The 20,336-nt window shown below is 51.5% G+C and overlaps 1 protein-coding gene across 1 annotated transcript in view; it reads right to left on the bottom strand.

The window, feature by feature from the left end:
• Sp7 (Sp7 transcription factor) overlaps positions 1 to 20,336 on the bottom strand; it is a 41,591-nt gene that overhangs the window by 19,472 nt on the left and 1,783 nt on the right. The gene's annotated exons all lie outside the window — the stretch shown is intronic.

The following is a 20,336-nucleotide window of genomic DNA, read 5'->3' as shown; positions in this document are numbered from 1 at the left end:
GCCTCTTTGATCTAGGAGCGTGGCCACCCCCTCCAGGCGCCCCATTAACCTCCATTATCCCAATTAGGCATCCCTCCCCGTCCTGGACGCGGGCTTCAAAGCCCCTTCGGGGCGGAGAGGAGAGGGGCGCCCTCTGCAGCCCAGCGGTTTTCAGGCAAGACCCAGGGATTCTGGCCTCCAGCCTGCGTTCACGGTGTTGGGCTAAGGAAGCGATCTGGAGGGAAGGAGTAGGAAAGGGGACCCTTTTCCTCTTTCCCAGCTCGGCATTAAATGACTGAGGTCGTAGCATCCAGGATCCTGGCTGACCTGAGCTTCCCATCCACTCACCCAGCTTTATTCCGCCCAGAGCGCAGCCATGAGCCGCCCTCCTCCCTTCCCAATCCTATCTCAACACTCCCTCCCCTCCTCCCTCCCGGAACAATTTCCGCTGGGGGAGCCCGAGCCGGGTTCAGCACAGTGGCCGCTTCCTGGAACATTTTCCTGCATCCGAAACCGCGGCTCCCTCCCCGGGGACCCGCTGATCAAGGCCAGATGGGAGCAGAGCCGGGGGTGGAGGGGAAGGAGCCAGGCCCTCACCATCACCCCCTCCCAACGCATTTGCCCACCACAGGGAGCCCTTGCCCCGACACACAGACTGACACAGGCGCACACCGCATGCCACAGCATACACCCATGGGCTTTCATGGCGACACGGGAACCACAAGACCGAGTCTTAGAAAGGCAACACTCCCATAGATAGCACCGGGCTATCTCCGCCCTACCCCACACCCTTCTGACTTCGACTTGGGCCTTCTTGCCTCTTAAGGAGACCTTAGGGATCCAAAAATACTGGGAGAGTACATCAGGAAGGTCTCGGGTTACACAGGGGACAGACAGGGCATCCAGTGTGCCCTACTGAGCGCTAGCCCCTTCGCCTTCTGGGTGGCTTTCAGGTCTGACCCAGCTCTCTCTCTGGGTCCTGGAAAGATGCTAAGAAGCTTCTCTGGTTGCTGCTCTCGGAGCACCTTATAGCTGTTTCCATTCTTTGCAAAACTTATTAACTTTATGTGCAGCGGTGTTTTAGCCTGCATGTGTGTCTGTGTGAGGGTGTCAGATATTGGGGTTACAGTTGTGAGCTGCCATGTGGGTGCTGGGAATTGAACCCGGGTCCTCTAGAAATCAGCCAGTGCTCTTAGCCACTGAGCCATCTCTGGCTGTTTTCATTGTTACAGAAATGCAGGGTATCCACTCACTAGGTTTACGGAAGACAGTCAGAGTCCAGGAGAGCAAAAACGGGCAGTTGCAGGGATTCTAGAGTCCTGGGGGAGAACGAACCGGAGGCTGACTCTCAAGGACAGACAGGAAATCAAGAGGCCTCCCTAGTGGAAGGTTGCTCCTCCTCCTTCCATATTCCTGTGATGTTTACAGGATTTCACTGTGTAGCCACAGCTGATCTTAAGCTAAGAGAGACTGGCCTGCCGCCACCTTCTGTGCTGACATTGAAGGCGTGGAACGCTGGGGCTGGAGAGCTGGCTCAGCAGTTTCAAAGCACTGGTTGTTTCTTCCAGAGGACTCCAGTTCAATTCCCAGCACCCACATGGCAGCTCACAACTGTCACTCTATCCAGGTCTGTGGGAATCCATCACCTCACACAGACATACATGCAGGCAAAACACCAATGGTAATAAAATAAATAAATTACAAAAAAAAAGAAAAGAAAAAACAAGCCGGATGGTGGTGGTACACACCTTTAAAAAAGGTAGGGGAGACTTGTTTATTTAATTTTATGTATACACCTGCATGCCAGAAGAGGGCATCAGATCCCAGGGTTGTGAGCCACCAGAAGATTGGTGAACTCAGGTCCATTCTTAAGAGCAGCCAGTGCTCTTAACCACTGAGCCATCTCTCTAGTCCCAGTTGTACACACCCTTAATCCCAGCACTAGGGAGGCAAAGGCAGGGGGATCTCTGTGAGTTCAAAGCTAGCCTGGTCTACAAAGTGAGTCCAGGACAGCCAAGGCTACACAGAGAAACTCTGTCTTAGGGGGAGAAAGGAAGGAAGAAAAGAAGGAAGCATGGACTATGATGTGACATTTAGCTGTGTTTTGATTGTTCTGAAACAGTCTTAAACAAACTAGAACTCACTATGTAGACCAGGATAGCTTCAAACTGACAAGAAATCCACCTGCCTCTGCCTCCCAAGTGCTGAGATTAAGGGCGTGCACCACCAGGTGACATCTGGCTGTTGCATTGGGTTTTTTTTTGTTTTTTGTTTTTGCTATTGAGCTTCCTGTACATACTCACTAGGCCACCAAGGATGACCTTGAACTTCTGATCCTCCTCATCTCAAAGCCTGGGATTACAGGTGTATACCATCATGCCTTTTCTCTGCTCTCTCTTACCGGGAAGGGTAGAGGTTGGCCTGTGGATGTCTGGAATAGAGATTCAAAAGAGCCAAGAATGGAGACACAATGGGTTCAGAGAAAGTATGAAGTACATGAAACCGGAAAGTTCCAGACGCCTGACTATAAGTCACTGTGGAAGGATGGGATGAGGGAAACTAAAACTGAGCAAGCTGCCCAGAACTCACGACACTGTTTTGCTTTGGATTATTCTGGGTCCATTAATACGATAAGCAAGAAAAAAATCACATCAATTCAATAGATACTACAGAGATATTTGATTAAATTCATGGTGGCTGTTCTTCATAAAAGCCATTTAAAACAGTATTCAGCAAATGGAAGAGACTGTAGCAGATTTGTCTTAGCATTGAAGTAGTTTTCTTGGAGCTGGGCGTACATTCTGATGGGGACCTGTTATGGGCACATTCTGCTGGTATCTCAGTGCTCAGGAGCTAGGGGCTGGAGGATCTGGAAGTCAAGGTCATCCTAGGCTATACTGAGCTCAAGGCAGGCCTGAGCTATGTGAGAGAACACCTTTAACCCCAGCAGGCAGAGGCATCGGGTCTCTGAATTCAAGGACAGCCAGGGCTACACAGACAAACCCTGTCTCAAAAATCCAATACATACATACATACATAAAAAGAAGAAAGATAGGCAACTACGGATGTTGACAGGCAAAGCAAAACTGTGACAAGGTAGAGAGGGGCTAGCAAGCATCCTGTCGGTAAGATGAAAAAAGCCAGTATAATGCCCATAAGGCCAGCACCCATAAGACTTAAGCAAGAGGATCTTGAGGCTCTTGAGGCCAGTCTGAAATACAGAATGAGATCCTATCTCACAAACTGTAGCCAGCCAGGTTTGGGGGTGCACGCCAGTGAGGGCTACACTGTGAGGCATGCTGTCAAAAGCAAAGTAAAACTTTAACCGAAACAGACATCAACAGGTGTCACAAATCTGTAAGCCCAGCAGTTGTAGGAGGAAGGAAGGAGGATTGCCACAAGTTCAAGGCCAGGCTGGACTACAGAGTGAGGCTGTTAGTTATTATTTATACTGTAGAACCTTAGGCAAGACTGCTTCATACAACACAGCAATACACTGATGAAATGCAGCTATACACTTTTGTTTTGTTTTTGTTTTTCGAAGGGTTTCTCCGTGTAGCTCTGGCTCTCTCTGTAGAGCAGACTGGCCTTGAACTCACGGAGATCTGCCTACCTCTGCCTCCCGAGTGCTGGGATTGAAGGCGTACAATCCCACAGACCTTGTGGCCTTACGTTAGGAGTAGTCTTTGTTCCTGGGGGAGGGGGAGTCTGCATTGTTTTGCCCACATTCCACAGGGTAGTTCCTGTCGGTACCCACCAGTGCTAAGCCTGAAGAATAGCAGGGAAGGGGCAATAAATCCACAGAAGCTTTTAACGAAATTACTTAATGTTGCATTTTAGAAAAGAAGATGTGTGTTTTATTTATTTATGTCTTGGGCGTGTGTGTTTATGCCAAGATGCACACGTGGGATTCAGGATTCAGCTTTCTGCTCTCTCCGCCAGCAATCTGACTCAGGTCAGGGGTGCAAATGCATGTGTGCCCCACAACACACACACAGATGTTAAAAAGCCAAGCACTTAGCTTGGTCCCGACCAGCTCAGGGTGGGGGGCAACAGGAGCGAGGAGGGGGTTCCGGGAAAGGAGGTCCTGGGAAGCAGGGCAGGCACAGAGCGCGGCTTCCAGAGGAGCCCGTCCTCGTGGCGCGGCGTCGCCCAGCAGCAGGGGGCGGCAGCGAGCTGCCGTGCGTCTGCCTGACAGAGGATCCTGACAGGTCCAAAGGTGCCTTGTTCCCTGGGCCAGAATGCAAACTTCCCATTTCCCGCGCCACCTGCTTCTCTTTCTTGAGGCATTCTTGAGGCCCTCCCTGTGTGCCAGGGGCACCTCGGGAGCGTGGCGGGGAAGGCGCGGAGCCAGGGGACACCGCCAGGTAACGACTACCCGTGGCTCTGAGTGAGCGGAGCCCGGGACCGGGAAGCCACCTCACGCCCTCAGAGGCTTCGTGCTGCCGAGAAGGGCATTTCCCCCGCCGCAGCGGACTGCGGGCAGGAGAACAGCGCCCGGCTAGCACGCGCTCGGCCCTGGGCTCGCTTAGGACCTCCACACACAGGGAAGGCCAGCTCCACCCTGAGGGCTTCCAGAAGGGAGGATGCCCCGATAGAGACTTGGAGGAGCGGCGCATACACTGCAAGCCGACCTCTCGGGTAGAGGCAGACAGATTCTGCGAGTTTGAGCCAGGCTTTTCTACACAGCTAGCTCTAGCATAGCCGGGGCTACATAATGACCCCGTGGAGAGAGGATGAGAGTACAGAGAGCGAAGGCAGACAAGGACAGGGCAGTGGAGGCCCAAACGGTCCCCATTCTTCCCTCCCGTCCACAGGCACCTCCATGACTTTCTCCCCAGAGTTGTAAGACTGCAAAGCTCAGCTGGTAGAAGAACGACCTAGCGTGGGGGAAGCCCCGATTCCATCCCTAGGGCAGCAAACCTGGGTGAAAAGGCACTCTACCCAGCTCTCAGGGCCCTCAGCAGTTCAGGGTTAGCCTGGGAACAAGCAGAGTCTGAGGCCAGACTGGGCTACAAGAGACCCTGTTCTAAAAAATAAAAGTAAAAATTAAAAAAAAAAAAAATCTAAGATGGGCAGTGGCACACACCTGTAGTCCCAGCACTCAGGAGGCAGAGGCAGGTGGATGCTGTGAGTTCAAGGCCAGCCTGGTCTACAGAGTGAGTCAGGCTAGTCAAGGCTACCCAGAGAAACAAAGACAAAAACAAAACAGTTTAAATAAGTGCGGTGTGGTGGTGCATGCTTTTAATTCCAGTATTCAAGGGGCAGAGACAGGCAGGTTTCTATGAATTCAAGGCCAGCCTGGTCTGCATAGTGAGTTTCAGAGCTACATGGTGGGCACTTGCCTGAAAACAATGAATCTAAATAAGACAAGGGAGAAAAAATACATTTCTTACTCTACCCTGCACTATGCCCTTGGGTAGCCTCCGCTTTGAAGTACCCCTCTTTCTTTTAACGGTCACATTTAAAGGTCATATTAAACTATCTTTATTAGACTTCAAATTTGCTTTTTAAAAAAGCATTGCCATAAGAAAAGATAGGCAGGGCGATCTCTGGGAGTTTGAGCCCAGCCTGGTGTAAAAAGTGAGTTCAGGACAGCAAAGACTACACCAAGAAACCCTATCTCAAAAAAAAAAAATCAAACTACCCCTACAATCCAGGAAAGAGGCAGATAAAGGGAAAAAGACAGGAAGTTCAAACCCATCCTAATATAGTAAGTTTAAGGCCAACCAGAGATAAGTGAGGCTTGCCTCAAAAATAAATTAATATAGCTGGCCTTTAGTTCCAGCACTTGGGAGGCAGAGGCAGGTAGAGCTCTTGAGTTCCAGGCCAGCCTGGTCTATGGAGCAAGTTTCAAGACAGCCAGGGCTACACAGAAAAACCCTGTCTCAAATTTTTTTTTCAAAATTTAAAAAAGTAAATAAAAGATAAACTAAAATAAAGATGTAGATGAGGTTGCAGAGATGGCTCTGGGTTCCAGAGTTCAGTGCCCAGTCAGGAGGCTGCAAGCCATCTGTAACAGTCTCCAAGAGACTCAGGCCCTCCCACACGTACATGTAAATCCAAATCCAAATCAAATGGAGTAAATCAGGCATAGTGCTGTCTTCCTGAGATCTTAGTCAGCACCGAGGAGACAGAGTCAGGAAGATCAGAAGCTCAAGAACAGCCTGGACTATGTAAAACCCTGTCTCAACAGAGCAAAAGAAAACATATATGTATCATTTTTTTTTGGGGGGGTGTCATTGAAAGAGGGCTTCTCTGTGTAGCCCTGCCTGTCCTGGAACTCATTCTGTAGACCAGGCTAGCCTTGAACTCAGTATCCAGTTTGGCGGTGGGTAGAATTAGAAGATTGAACTACCACTGCCCAGCTGGATACTTTTTCTAAAATTTCATTTTATTTGTGTGTATGTGTGTGTGCTCACACACATTTGCACAGGCCTGTGGAAGCCAGAAGCTGAAATCAGCTCTTTCTCTGTCTCTCTGCTTTCTTTTTCTGGGACAGTCTCTGATGAACCTGAAGCCCATCTTTTCAGCTAGACTGGCTGGTCAATGAGCCCCAGAGATCTCAGCCCATCTCTGCCTCCCTGGCATTGGAGTTACAGGTACCCTCTACAATGCTGGCTTCTACCAGAATGCTAGGGAGCTGAACTCAGATCCCCAAGTTTATACAGCGAGCACTTTCTGCACTGAGCCACACAGCCAGTCTCTCAAGCTGTTTAAAGTAACTTTGCATTTCCTTGGCTGCTTGGGGCTTTAGAGCCAGGGGAGAACCAACTTGACAGGCTAATCTGAGCTGAATGTAGCTGGAACTTCAACTCTACTGCCTCAGTCTCCCAAATTCCCAGACCACCACACCCAGAAACAATCTCTGAGAAGTTAGGCAGGATTTTTTGTTTGGTTGGTTTGGTTTGATGAAGGAAGAGTCTTATGTAGCCCAAGCTTGTCTGGAAAGAAAGAAAGAAAGAAAGAAAGAAAGAAAGAAAGAAAGAAAGAAAGAAAGTAACAGAGAGAGAGAAAGGAAGGGAGGGAGGGAGAGCACCCCGAGGGTCCCAAGCTATGCCAAGGTATGGAGAAGATTTCTCCTGTAGACATAGGGAGAAAGCAGGCAGAGGAAAGAGTCCAGGCTGAACATGGCCAGCAGACTACAGCAAACCATGAGAGCAGACAGGGGAAGTGAGAGCAGGAGAAGAGCCGCCTAGGGAGAGGTAGCAAGGGCCCAGAGACCTGAGCAGGAGAAGAGCCGCCTAGGGAGAGGTAGCAAGGGCCCAGAGACCTGAGATCATACCTAATATGATCAGGTACCCTGTGTAACCAGTCCTGGAGGGGCTCAGAGGTTAAGAGCACTGGTAGTTCTACCAAAGGTCCCGAGTTCAATTTCCAGCAGCCACTGGTGGCTCACAAGCATCTGTCCTGAGAGCTGGTGCCCTCTTTCAGGCAGGCATGCAGGCAGGACCCTAAACAAAACTGGTCCCGGGCTTGAGCCGTAAACTGCTGAACTTCTGACCCTACTGACTATGCCTCCTGAGCGCTAGGATTCCAGCACTGAGTCAACAGCAAGGCTTGTCAGTTTCCTTTTTCAGACAGGGCTTGATGCTGCTGTTTCATACATGAGCAGGTTGGCGGCATGAGTGTGCTGGAGGAGAGCACAGGGAGACATCAGGCATGTGCGTTACCATGTGCACTCTGCCCTTCTCTCTCACTGAACACCAACTGGACACATTCTTCTGGGCCTGATAAGGTCGCAATTACATGTGTGTGCCCATGCCTGGCTGGCCTCCTGCTCCGGCCTTCCTACTGAGGGCTGGGATTATTCATCAAGCTAACCTGTCACATTTGAAGCAAAGGATCAAGTCTAGGACACAGGAATGAGGTGCCTGCCTTTCTTTCCCCTTCCTTTTGTGTTGGGATGTGGATGAAGATGGCGTGGATGAAGATGAACCTGGGTCAGTCCACCCACCTCTGCCTTCCACCAAGGCCTGTGCCACCAAGCTGAGTTTGTTAAAGTGCTACTGCTGTTGGTCCTCTCCTCTCTTCTTTTCTTCCGTTCCTGTTGTAGTATCTAGCACTCTTTTTGATTGTTTGTTTTTGTTTTTCCAGACAGCATTTAACAAAAAAAAAAAAAAAAAAAAAAAAAAAAAAAAAAAGAAAAGAAAAGATCAAGCCAGGCATGGTGGAGCATGCTTTTAATTCCAGCACTCAGGAGGCAGAGGCAAAGGCAGGCAGATCAGTGTTTGAGGCCAGCCTGGTCTACAAAGTGAGTTCTAGGATTGCCAGAGCTACAAGGAGAAACCCTGTCTCAAACACACACACACACACACACACATACACACACACACACACACACACACACGGAGGGAGAGAGAGTGAGAAGATCAGAAATTCTCTGGCCAGCTACCTCATTCTTAGCCTCTGTCTGAAGTCTGCTTCAGGGAGGTTTATTTCATGAGGCTTTTTCCTTCTCCAGGTAGCCACAGTGTAAAGGAGAGTATCTGGATTGTGAGGAAAGGGTCTCTCCATCTCTCCACATTCTACTACAAACAGCTTAAAAGACATGTGCTGGAGCCTTCCTACTTCTCTCCTCAAACCACCATCTTGAAGTAGATGGCAAGAAGAGGCATGCCTTTGGCACAGTCTCAAACCAGGCTGGATGCGGCATGCCCGTAATCCCAGCACTGGGGTGACGGAGGCAGGCCGATCTCTATGAGTTTGAGGCCAGCCTGGTCTACAGAGTGAGTTCCAGGACATCCAGGACTACACAGAGAAACCCTGTCTCAGGGGACAAAAACAAAACAAAGAAAAAAGGCTCACTATGTAGATCAGGCTAGCCTTAAATTCACAGAGTTTGAGGTCTCTGCCATACTAGTGCTGGGATCAAAGGTGTGAAGGCATGTGCTACTACCATGCCTGGATGTTTTCTTCTTCCTTTTTCTATCCCCCCCCCCACCACAGGGTCTCTTTACTTTGTCCCAGATATATTGAAATACCATATAGATGAGGAAGCCTTTGACCTACAGAGTTCTGCCTGCTTCTGCCTCCCCGGTGCAAGGATTAAAGAAGTGAACCACCATGTATGGTTCCTGCTTGTTTTAAATTCTGGGGCTGGCACTCAGCTCCACTTATCAGCTATTGTTAATCATGCCAGGAGCTTTATTAAATACAGGCCAGGACAGTGGGCACTGGACCTGCCCATACCCAGAATTCCCAGAGTATGGCTGTGAATTACATTAGCCAAAGGCGAAACCTGCAGCCCTACATATCACCTGCCTTCAGCCAATGAGGGCAAGCATAGATCCTGACAGCCTTCCTGGCTATATTGCATCTCCCACCTACTGTCATCAGGCAGGTCCTGTGCAGTTGGGGCAACCAAGCTGTTTACAGAAGAAAAAACACCTGGTTTGCATTCTAGGAACTTACTGTCCTTGGGCAAGTGGGGTTACAGGTTAGAGGCATTTCAGTTTTATAGATCTGTCTCTCTCTCCATCCTTTCCTCCTTCCCTCTTCCCCTCTCCTGCCCCCTCCAAGGTAGGGTGTCTCTGTATCCTGGAACTCATTCTGCAGACCAGGCAGGCCTGGAACTCAGAGCTCCACCTGCCTCTGCCTCCCCAGGGTTGAAATTAAAGGTGTGAGCCACCACCTCCTGTCTTTGGATCTCTGAAGCACAGTAATTTAAACCTGAAGCATAACTTTGGTCCTTACACTATTCTTTGTCTTATTTATGCTTTCTATTTTTTAAGTTTTTATTTTTTTTAATTTTTGCTTTATATCAAGACAGACTTACTCTGTGTGGCCTTGGCCTTCTTGGACTCTTTGTAGACCAGACTGGCTTCAAACTCACAGAGATTAGCCCCTCTTCGCCTCCTGTGTGCTGGGGTTAGTGGTGTGTCACCAACATCCGACCTCAATTAATTAATTAACATCCGACCTTAATTAATTAATTTTCAAGACAGGGTTCTCTGTGTAGCCTTGGCTATCCTGGACTCACTTCGTAGACCAGGCTGGCCTCAAACTCACAAAGATCCACCTGCCTCTGCTTCCTGAGTGCTGGGATCACAGGTGTGCTCACTGGGCACAAAGTAGCTCTGACTGGGTTTGAACCCAGACCTCCAGACTTAAAGTCCAGTGCTTTGCCAACTGAGTCACCTGAGGCCTGTCTGGTGTATTTTTTTGAGACAGGGTTTTTCTGTATAGTCCTGGCTGTACTGGAACTTGCTCTGTAGACCGGGCTGGCCTTGAACTTACAGAAAGCCACCTGCCTCTGCCTCCCTGAATGCTGGGCCACTAGGCCCAGCCAGCCAGTGCTCATGACTGCTGAGCCATCTTTCTTCAGCCCCACAATTCATTCATTTGTTTGTTTATTTGGTTTTATTATTTTTTTTTTCAGGACAGGGTTTCTCTATGTAGCCCTGGCTGTCCTGGACTCACTTTAAAGACCAGGCTGGCCTCGAACTAATAGAGATCCACCTGCCTCTGCCTCCCCAGTGCTGGGATTACATGATGTGTGCCACCACCCCAGCCTGTTTATTTTGTACTTATTTTGGCTTTTTTTGAGACAAGGTTTCTCTGTATGGCACTGACTGTCCTGGAACTTATTCTAGATCAGGCTTGTGGAGAGCTGCTTGTTTGTCAAGCTACTTAAGGGCAGCAAAAAACTTATTAAAAAATTTTTATTTATTTATGCAGTGTTCTGCCTGCATGCCAGAAGAGGGCGCCAGATCTCACTTTAGAGATCTCTATGGTCAAGAGCCACCATGTGGTTGCTGGGAATTGAACTTAGGACCTTTAGAAGAACAGCCAATGTTCTTAATGTCTGTGCTATCTCTCCAGCCCCCTCTTTTTTTAATTTTTGATTTTGTGTGTATGTGTCACGTGTGTTCAGATGCAGGAGTCGGCCGGAAGAAGGCACTGGATTCTCCGGAGCTGGAGTTATAGGTACTAGCTGTGAGCTGCCATGTGGGTGCTGGGACTGAGCGCCTCTGGAAGAGCAGCCAGGGCTCCCACCCCAGGGCCATGGCTCCAGCCTCTTCCTTTCTCTCTTTAATGTTTGTTTGTTTGATACAGGGCTTTTTCTGTGTAGAACAGACTGCCCTGAACTAGCTCTGTAGATCAGGCTGGTCTCAGAAACTCACCTGTCTCTGCCTCCCGAGTGCCTGGATTAAGGGTGTGCACCTTGATGCCAATTCCCTCCTTCTGGCTCCCCAGTGCTTAGATAACAGGCAGGACCGCCGTTCTCTTTTTAGCATCTGTAAGACAGAATCTCCCCCACTATCCTGGAATGTGCTTCAGAGACCAATTTGTCCTCTAGCTGATAAGGAGAGAAACTGGTCAGGCAGTTGAGGGACAGAGACCTTAGTCCTTGTCCTCCGCCGGAAGCCAGAAAAGCCAGACCTGTTCGAGGCTCCAGTTTTCCTTCTTTACACATCTGCCCTGTGTTCCTCAGGTGGGGCAGACGCCAGTGTGCAGACACCCTTTGTGTGGCCAGCACTCAGATTAGCAAGGGACGCTGTTATGTTATTCTTTATTCTGTTATATATAATTACATAACAATATAAATATAGAATAATATAATTCTATTGTATTATTGGTAGAGATGCGATATATGAACCTTTGGTTTTTCACTCTACTGCTCTCAATTTTATCTCTCCTTTCTCACAATCGATACTATTAAGATAGCCCGGCAATTATTTAATCCTACCTGCTATTACCCTCCATGTCCTGGGAGTCAGCAAGAGTAGACACCGGAAAGTCTTTTTTTTTTTTTAATTTATTTATTAGGTATAAAATGATCTGTATGTGTCCTTTCATATCAGAAGAGGACAGTGCTCTGAACCTCTGAGCCATCTTTTCAGCCCCTTCTAGACAGGGTTTCTCTGTGTAGCCCTGACTGTCCTGGACTCGCTTTGTAGATCAGGCTGGCCTCGAACTCAGAGATCTGACAGCCGCCAGGCAACACAGAAGCTCTTTAAGCCCCATTGTCAGCCCTTAGCGACTAGATCGGCTCAGTACTCATCTCTTGGAGGACTGATGTTAGGTGACCAGGTAGTGGTTAGTGAGTAGTCTAGGGAGCTGTTGAGAATGGACACCTACCTTGTGGTAGTTTTGGACCCCACTTCCTGTTTCCCCAGGAAGATCACTTCTACCTGGGTGTGGGATTTTAGTACCGTATAAAAAGGTGGAGGTATGAAAGGCCCAAGGGAAAGCAATTTCCTCCTGGTCAAATGAATGGAATTTGAGTTTGCCCTCTGGTCCTGGGTGGAGACGTGACTTTTGGATCTGTTCCCTAAGAGTTAATCAGCTGGGCCTGCAGATCACCTGGTCAGGAGGGCAAGGCCTAAGGAAGGTGACTCATCAGAAGACTTGCTGGAAGAGGGAGGAGTAATTATCTCTCTCAGGAGTGATGGACCAGCCCTTCCCAGAAGACCCACCCCCATGCTGTCGCCCACAGAGCTGTTGCCAGGGTATGCTGCTCAGCCTGCTCATTTTTCTGAGTTCTACCTCAGGAGGTTTAGTTTGGGCTGGCGGTGTGGCTCTGCGGGACGTCAAGCTAGGACCACGGCACTGGGAGAGCACACAGTAAAAGTGTTCCCTGATTTCCACAGATACACTGTAGCACTCGTGTATCCGCTGTTCCCCAAAACAAACAAACAAGCAGGGCTGGAGATGGCCCAGTGGTTTCGAGGACTCTCTCCTCCTGCGGCAGACCTGGTTCCAGCCCACGTGGGAACATGTGCGTGTTTGTGTAGAGTTCCAGGGGAGGCAGACGTTCATACACATGAAATAAAAAAGGAATCTTTAGTTGAGTGGTGGCAGTGGTGCCTGTCTTTAATCCAGCATTTGAGGCAGAGGCAGGCAGATCTCTGCGTTGGGAGGCCAGCCTGGCCTACAGAGTGAGTCCAGGAGAGCCAAGGCTACACAGAGAAACCCTCTCTGAAAAGAACAAAACAAAAGTTACCCACAGCACTAACCTTTGCAAGTTCAAACACAAAGGCCTTTAATGCCGACACTCAAGAGGTCAAGGCAGACATGAAATGAAAGTGAGTCTGAGGAAAGCCAAGGCTGAGACAACCCTGTCTCAGAAACAAAAACAAACAAATTTTAAAAAAATCTATTCAAAGCCAGCCTATGGTAATGAGAGACCCCTTTTTTTTTTTTTTTAAGACAGGGTTTCTATGTGCAGCCTGGCTGCCCTAGAAACCAGGCTGGCCTCCAGCTCTGAGATGTAACTACCCGGGGTTAAAGGTGAGTGCCACCACAGCTGCCCCACCCCCACCCCCTTGTCTCAAAAACAAAATTGTGAAGGGCTAAGAACATGGTTCTGTAGTGGAATGCTTTCCTAGCACACTGGAGGAGGGAGGAAGATTATCTAGCCCGTGCTACAGAAAGAGACCTTGTCAAACTAAACCCAGAATTAACGTGGAAGCCATCCTGTTTCTTCTGTGGAGAGTGCAAGACAGATTTTCTGAACAGGCTTTCCTGGCTCCGCCTCTATCCCGGGAATCGTCCTCTGGTTTGGTGGCCCTGCTAGGTACAGAGCCCACTTGAAGGGACAGAATAACACAGGTACTGCTGCTCCAAATGCTGGCATTAGTCTTGACCATAACCCACATGTGCCCACGCAGGCTAGTGGCAACAAAGGTCAGCAAGCAGTCAATGCTCAGATTCTGGCTCCTAGGTGGCTGGCTACAGACGCCCCCTCAGGCTAAGCCTCCTCCAGCTGCTTCAGAGACTGAATCAGACATTATAATGTGTCTGACTTGGCCCTCCTATGGTGCAACAGGAAGAACACTGCCTTGCTTGACTATATATAGGCAAGACTTGATATTTGTATCCAGTTTGCAGCAGATATGGAGGCCCAGAGAATAAGGTCATCAAAATAAAGGGCTGGGAATTATAGCTCTGTGGTGGAGTGTCTGCCTGGCCCGGGAGACACCCCGCCTCTTCCTGTAGCAAAGCAATGGCTGATCTGGTGGCAGGAGCCTGTAATCCTAGGATCTGAGGGAGAGAGATGGAAGGAACACTGCCAGATTTGTTACCCGGGAAAATCGTTATTGTAAGAACTTGGCAGTGTGAGTTTGGTCCCAGGGACATAAATCTTTTGTTCTGGTTTTCAAGGCAGGTTTTCGGAGCAGCCCTGGCTGTCCTGGAACTCACGCTGTCGGCCCGGCCCGGCTCACAAAGCGTGCCCAGCCGTGCTGTAGGTAATTTAAGGATGGTCTGTGGATGGCTCTGCACTTAGATGTATCAGCTGCCTACCAAGCCTGACAGCCTGGTGTGATGCTCAGGACCAGCCTTTAGAGAGAGCAGAACGTATTCCTGCAGGCTGTCCTTACTGGGTGGCAGATATGTTAGCATGCACTCAGGAACAAAAACCAGACAGAAAGGATAGTGTGGGGTAGCCCACCCTCCCTGGAGTTTCCTTCTCTCATCTTCAAGAGCCTCATGTGCCACTGTGGTCCTTGCCTAGACTTCAGCCACCTACGTCTGCCTTCCTGATTTCTACTGTAATCAGGTCCACCTTGTCCTGTGGGAGACCACAATTTTCCTTCATGCTAACAATAGTCTCTTGTGAGATGATGGGTTTGCTGTGTAGTTCTTTTTTCCTGGTCACATTTAAATAAAAACACACAGAAGTGAGGTGGCCCCAACGGAGTTCAGGAGTTCTAGGCCAGGCTAGGTAACAAAAGAATACCACAAATCAAAAAAGAAAAAAAAGAGAAAGAGAAAGAAAGGGGGCCAGAAGATGGCTTGTGGGTACAGGTGCCTTCCACCAAGCCTCCGGTGACCCTGACACCCACGTGGTGGAAGAACCTACTTGGAGCATAGCAGGCCTTCCTACACACTTGCTCCAATCAACCTGCCAGCCGCTCCTGTAAAAGGAGGAAGGTGGACAAGGTTAAAGAGTCACTCCAGGCGGTCCAAACCTAGCATTCCCAGCATTCCTGAGGCAGGCCAGGGCAACCAAAGCTGCTCAAGGTAATTCTTCCACACACAAGCAAGCAAAGGCCGGCCTGGCCTGTGTCTCCCCTCCTCCGCCACACCTCAACATAAATATGTTAGACTCGATGGGTTTGTTTTTTCTTTTTACAATGTTAGAATTGTTTGGTTGGTTTTGTTTTTCCAGATAGGGTTTCACTGTGTAGCCTTGGCTGTTCTGGACTCACTTTGTAGACCAGGCCTGGAAGTCACAGAGATCTGCCTGCCTCTGCCTCCCTGAGGGCTGGGAGCTTTTTCTTCAAACCTTGTTGGGTTTTTTGTTTTGTTTTTGGTAGCCCTGCTATATAGACCAGGTGGGTTCCTATTTAGAGATGCACCTGTCTCTGCTTCTCCAGTGCTGGGTCAAAGGCGTGTGACCATAATCTAATTACTCATATCACACTTTTCCAGAGTAAACATAGCTCTCTACAGACATATTTGTGGGTAGAGGCTGACTGCAAGTTAAAGATGCTACAGCAGAGTTCAAGACGTGGTCAGAAAGCAATGCAAACATTATGGTAGCCCCACCTTTAATCTCAATACTCTGGGGGCAGAGGCAGGCTAGCCAGGCCAGCCAGGGTTGCTGGGCACTCTGACTCCAAAATGAAAACAAAACAATGCAAATGGCAGGGGGCTGGGGGGCTGGCCTTTACTAAGAATGTGTTCGGGGCGGGTGACACCTTCCTGACCTCAAGCCCCTATGCACCAGGTGTAGAGAGGCACACCTTTAAAAACCCAGGATTCAGGAGGCAGGCTGCTCTGCTGCACCAAGTGAGACCTGTCTCATACAGTAAAATCCAGTCTTTAAAATGGTGCCGGCTGCAGAATCCGGCCGGCGGGAGTCTGGGTTGAGCACAGAAATGTAGCAATAGCCACAGAGATGGCTGTGACCGTTCCAGGCCCAGCTGCGTGGGCAGCGGGGCTGGGGTCCGGCTGAAGCCCCAGGAGCGGGGGGAAGCTCGGTCCTCGATGGCCGCGGAGAGTGTTAGAGGGCACCCTCAAAAACAGTAGGGCGGTGGTGATGTGGTAATGCGCATCTTTGATGCCAGCACCTGCGGGTGCGGGGCAGAGGCAGGCCAATACGTGAGTTCGAGGCCAACCTGACTCTGCAACGGCTCAGAGTCCCACAGCTCTTTCATAATCTTGGGGTTTTTGAAAGCGGCTCATACTGTGTAGCTCTGGCTGCCCCGGAACGATGAAGACCAGACTGGCTTCGAACTCTTCACTGCCTCTGCCTCGCCTGGCTCCCCCACCTCCAACGCCGGCGGTGACATGGACGCCAGGTTCAGCGAGGGAAGCCTCGGGGGCCTGCGCCCCGGCCCGCCGAGAAGGGCGTGGCTCGGAGGAGGCGGCAGCGGCTGGGCGCGGCCCCCACCCTGTCCCTGCTCTCCTCCGCCCTCGGGCCGCCTCGGTGCGGAGTTCACTTGGCGCTGCGGGTCCTTTCCCCTGCTGGAACCGCCCGCCCAGCTCCGGCCCGGCTGTGAGGAAACTTCCGGGAGAAGTTTGTGGAAACTTCCGGAAGGAGCCCGGTTCCAGCGAGCTCGAGCTGGATTCCAGGCGGAGGGCGGGCAAGCCGGGCCCCGCCCGGCCGGAAGCGGCGGAGACCCGCCCCGTGGCCGCGAGCCGGGCGCGGACGGTGTTTACCCAGCCGCCGGGGCCTGACTCGGGGCGGGGCGGGGCGGCGCTGTCAGCGCGGGGTTCCCAGAGCTCCGGGGCTGCTTGCCTCGGGGGAGGAGGAAGACCCCTCGGCCCTGGTTAAAAGTGCCCGCGGTGCCCTCCGGGAGGGAGCCGCCCCGAGGGCGGGCCAGCCCCGGGCAGGGTCTCCCGGCCAGCTGAGCACTCTGGAGGAGGGAAGGCCGGGGGCCGGGCCTGTGTTTGGGTGTGGTGCTCTCCGGCGGGCAGGTGGGCAGGGACACGGTACTCAGACACCGATACAGCCAGACCCCGGCGACCCAGGCTGCCCCTGCCCCACTCAGCACGGCCTCTGCGTCCTCCAGAGTGCAGACGGGCGCGGTGCAACGCCCTCCACCCCAGCCTGAGGCTCGGCGGGGTCAAGGTCCCGCTGGCTCTCCACGCCAGGACGACACCGCGGACCTCCCGGCCCTCCGCGGATGCGCCGCGGACTTAGGGCACCTGTCCTCCCCCTGGAGCTCAAGCCGCCCTAAGAGCGCAGGGAAGCCACCAACTGCCCTGGACGGCTGAGGTGACCTCAGAGCCTACCACAGCCACCGCCTTCCGGCTCCTGCCCTCCCTTTTGCTAACACTTCCTGCCTCAGAGACAGCCTTCCCACAACTCTCAGAAGAGGCAGTGTTTGCTTGTGGCTGTGCCAGGCAGGGTTCAGCTGGAGAAAGAACCAGCACTGTGGAGTTGCTTTTGTCCCACCGTGTAGACTTAGCTGCCTGGAGCTTGCTGTGTAGACCGGGCTGGCCTTCAACTCTCTGAGATCGGTTTACCGTTGCCTCCCAGTGCAGGGATTGCAGGATTAAAGGTGTACCCCACTACACCCGCTCCTGGGTGTTTAATTTTTTAAGGGAAGGGCACCTCAAGCCTGGATTTCGGGAGAGTAGCCATGAACTCTAGATCCCTTACCTGTGACGCCAGGGGTTGGAATTACAGGGAAATGCCGCCATGACCAGTGCTGTGGCTCTAACCCAGGGCGTTGGGAGCTCCAGCAAGCATTCCTGACCATCTGGGCTGCAGCCCCTAAATTATAATTTTTTTATTTTTTGAGTAGGAGCTTTTCCTATGTAGCCTTGACTGGCCTGGAGCAGTCCTAGTCACCTAGGTCGACAGGTCTGTGTTATGCTGGACCTAAAATTGTTTTCTTGATCTTGGCTCCCAATTAGGGAGCCCATCAATTCCACGTGAGCTAATTACAGGACTGATGCCTGCCTGGGAAGACTGCTCACTGTCTAGGCTAGTACGAGCCGGTCTCTGAGAGGAAACTGTAGAGTTCATCCTGCAAAACACTGCTGATTGCAAAGACTATCTGCAGCCTGTTCTAGGACTCTCATGGGTTCCTTTGAGTCCATACTGAAAAGCCTGGTTTGCTGCAGTCCTTTTTATTGCATTTTTCAAGGCTCCCCCCCCCCTCTTTTTTTCTCTTCTCTTAGTAGTAGGGCTGGAAACAGGTTTCATTAGCCTAGATGCTTCAAGCATACCACAGCCCAGGTTGGCCTCCAACTCTGTCTCTGTACTCTCTTCTGGATTTTGGAGATATGGTCTCACTGTGAAGCCACAAATGGCCCCGAATCAGCAATGTAGGTCAGGCTGGCTTTGAACTTGCAGCCTTTTCTGTTTTGGACTCCCAAATCCTGGCATTACAAGGATCCATGGCCACCTGGCCTCCAAAGCTGTTTTAAAACTGTGTGTGATTTCTAACACTCCAGAGTCAGAAGCTGGTGGGCCTAAGGAGACCCTAATGTGGCGCTCTGGAGGCAGCGAGGTAGGAGCAGCACACCCTCTAGGACACCTGGACTACAGCGAGCCCTTAGAAAGCAGGCTAGAGCACTGATGGACGGCTTGGTGTCCAGGCCTGCAGTGAGTGAGCGAGGCGTGGCCTGGCACTGAACACCAGCTCGCTTTGGAGGCTCACCAGAGCTTGCTCTGCAAGGCTGAGTAGTCTCTTCCAGGAAGTGTTTTTGTCCTGCAGCTCTCTTCTCTCTAGACTCTTCCCTTATTAAATTGTACTTATTTATTTTGGGGGAACACAATCCAGTGTGTGTGTATATAGATCAGTGAGAAGGGAGCTTTTGGAGTGTAGTATTTATTTTGGGGAAGGACACAGGTCTGTGTGTATGTAGGAGAAAGGGCAGCTTTTGAGGTGAGTACTCTGAACAAATGGAACCTGATATTGAGCTCATGTATTCATTCAGGTTGGTTGGCAAAAGGTTACCCTGAAAACCATCCCAACCAGCCAGATTTTGTTATATATTTCTCAGCACTCAGGAGACAGAAGCAGATCTCTGTGAGTTCAAGGCCAGCCTGGTCTACAGAGTGAATTCCAGGACAGCCAGGGCTACACAGAGAAACTGTCTCAAAAAAAACAAAAAAATATGTATATTGCATGTAATTATTTTAGAAAGTCTTCGTAGTCCAGGCTACTCTTGAATTTATAATTTCAATTAAGCTCTAGTTTCAGCCACTACCCAGTATAGGGGTGTTACAGTTGTGCTCTACCAGACTGGTCTGGTCTTAAAAACACGGCCTGGAGGCCTGATGGCTGAGTGTGCAAGGGTGCTTTCTGCGGGGAATGTGGCAGGTAGAGCTGACTCCACACCTCCTATCCTGGCGGGGGGAAGCACTTGGAATCCCCACACTGGAAGAAAGTAAGGGAGAGTGCTGGTGCTGGTTTTCCCTAGCCTGGAGTACACAAGAAGACCCTGTTCCTTAAAGACAAAAAAAAAAAAAAAAAAAGCCGAGTAGTGGTGGCCACGCCTTTGACCCCAGCACTCAGGAGGCAGAGGCAGGGGAATCTCTGGAGTGCGATGCCAGCCTGGTTTACAGTTAGTTCCACAGACTACCCAGAGAAAACCTGTCTCCACACTCCAAAAAAGAGTGAGAAGTTCTTTTCCTTCGAGACAGGGTTTCTGTGTGTGCAGTTTTGGCTGTCTTGGAACAAATTTCTGTGTGTAACCTTGGCTTTCCTCAAACTTGCCCTGTTGACCAGGCTGGCGTCCATCTCCCAGAGATCTGCCTGCCTCTGCCTCCGCAGTGCTGGGACCACAGGCGCGCGCCAGGACTGCCCGGCTCCACTTGTTTGCTCATCTGTTTTCACTGTTTTGAGCAGGGTCTCGCTGCACAGCGTGGCTGCACGGACCTCACTCTGGCCTCTAACTCACGCAGATGCTCCTGCCTCTGCTTCCAGAGCGCGCCTGGCAGCGTTTGGCAGAGCCGAGCGCCTGCCGCCCTGGCCTTCCTCCACCGTCTGCGGAGTGGAGGGTCTCGGGCCCGTCTCCTAACTCAGGAGGACCGAGCCCGCGACTCGGGGCTCTCGTGTAGGCGCCGCAGTGACGCTCGGCCGAGCCGCCATCAAGGCCGCCTCCACCGGACGGGGAGGCAAGATGGAGGCCGGGGCTGCGGCGCCGAGGGCGGCCTCCTGAGCCTCTGCCGCCACAGGAAGTCCCGGTGGCCGGGCTCCGCGCTGGGCGGGTCAGGGCGGAAGCAGCCGGCAGGCGCGCGGCGGCCTCCTGCGGGAGCCGGGCCGCCCGGCGCTCGCTCGGCACGGGCAGTAAGATGGCGCTCGCCCGCCCGTCCCGAAAGCCGTGCGCATTGGCCAGCTCGGACCCGGCCGGGCCCGCCCGCCGCCGCAGGGCTTCCACCCACGGCGAGGGGCGCCGCCCGCCCACGCCGGCGAGCCTCCAGGGAGCCGACGGAAGCCGCGAAG

Source organism: Meriones unguiculatus, chromosome 8 (genome assembly GCF_030254825.1).
Source record: "Meriones unguiculatus strain TT.TT164.6M chromosome 8, Bangor_MerUng_6.1, whole genome shotgun sequence".
NCBI classification, from domain to species: Eukaryota; Metazoa; Chordata; class Mammalia; order Rodentia; family Muridae; genus Meriones; species Meriones unguiculatus.
Note: the sequence above shows the minus strand (reverse complement) of the source record. Positions and strands in the feature narration are given on the sequence as shown.